Raw genomic sequence first — 1,369 nt, forward strand, 5'->3', positions numbered from 1 at the left:
TGTAGGCAATGCATGGCAGCGGTGCATGGTGCTGGTGGTGCACGGTATGAATGGCGCATGGTGATGGTGCACGGTGCTGGTGGTGCACGGTGCAGTCAACGCACGGCAGCAGTGCGCGGTGCAAGCGGTGCACGGTGGTGATGGTGCATGGTGGCAATGCACGGTGGCAGCGGTGCATGCCGGGAGCACGCTGCATTCCCCCCTGCTCCCGCTTGGCTGTATATTTAGGACACTCCTGTGCAAAACACCAAGTATGCTGGAAGGCGTCCAGGCGCGCTCGCATTCCTCGGGGTGGAATCTGCCCCCGCGAACGCCGCCTGACCTTTCCCAGTTTGGGCTGCGGGAACAATACTGGGGCCCATCCTGCGCTCAGCCTGGGGCAAGCTGACCCCCCCCCCTGCCCTCTGGCCCCCCCAGCCCCTTCCCCTGCGCTCTGCATTACCGAGGAAGGCGTGCACAGAGGTGGTGTTGTCAGACCTGTGTCCGAGCTGTACCCTGCTCCCCCCCTCTCCGTGCTGCTCCGGTGCTGATGGGCACGGGGGGAGCGCAGCCCCAAATGGGGTCGTGCATGAGCGCTGGGGGCCCTCCCGGTGCTCCCCATGGAGTGCCTCGTTGCGTCGGGTTCCGGCTGCCCCGGAGGGGGGGGGGGGGGGCAGTGTGTGGGGGCAGCCCCCAGCCCCACTTCACCTGGTTCCAGCGGGTCGCTGGATAGCGAAGCCCCCCCCGGCTGCTGGCACCGACAGCTGGAGCCCGGCTCTGCCTGTCGGGACACGCCGAGCTGTCCCCGGGGGGGGGGGAGGGGGGCGGGGCCACGGGAGACCCCTGCACAGCACCGGGAGCCCGGGGGGGGTTTGCCCGGGGCAGCGGCGGGGATGTGGGTCCCACGTCTCCGCGCCCCATTTTCTCCCGGGGGTGTTGGCACGGAGACTCCGGGCCGGTGCCGCGGGGCGCGCTGGGGGTGAACAGACGGGACCCTGGGGGGGAGCACAGCCTCCACCCGGCCCGCTGAACCTGCCCCCCCCCGCGGGGCTGTCTGGGACGGGGACGTGGCACGTCGGCCCCGGGGTTGGGGGGGGGGGACGTGCGGGGCAGCGGAGCGCTGATGGTGCGGGGGGGGCCCGCGGTGCTGCGCGGCGGTGGGGACGGTCCCCGTCGCCGGCAGCCGCTGCCCGCGGGTGGGGTCCGCTGTGCTCGCGGTTTGGGGGGGGAACGGAGGAGGGGAGGGGGCCGCGGCCGGGGCTGCAATCCCAGCAATGCCCGGTATTTCCCCGGCGCGGCCGCACGTGCCACCCCCCGGCTGCAGCGCGGTAGGAATGCGGTGTCGGAGCCCCGGCACAGGGCTGGGGACATTGGGGGTTGCCCTCCCCCC

This window comes from Numida meleagris, chromosome 26, assembly GCF_002078875.1.
Source record: "Numida meleagris isolate 19003 breed g44 Domestic line chromosome 26, NumMel1.0, whole genome shotgun sequence".
Classification (NCBI taxonomy): domain Eukaryota; kingdom Metazoa; phylum Chordata; class Aves; order Galliformes; family Numididae; genus Numida; species Numida meleagris.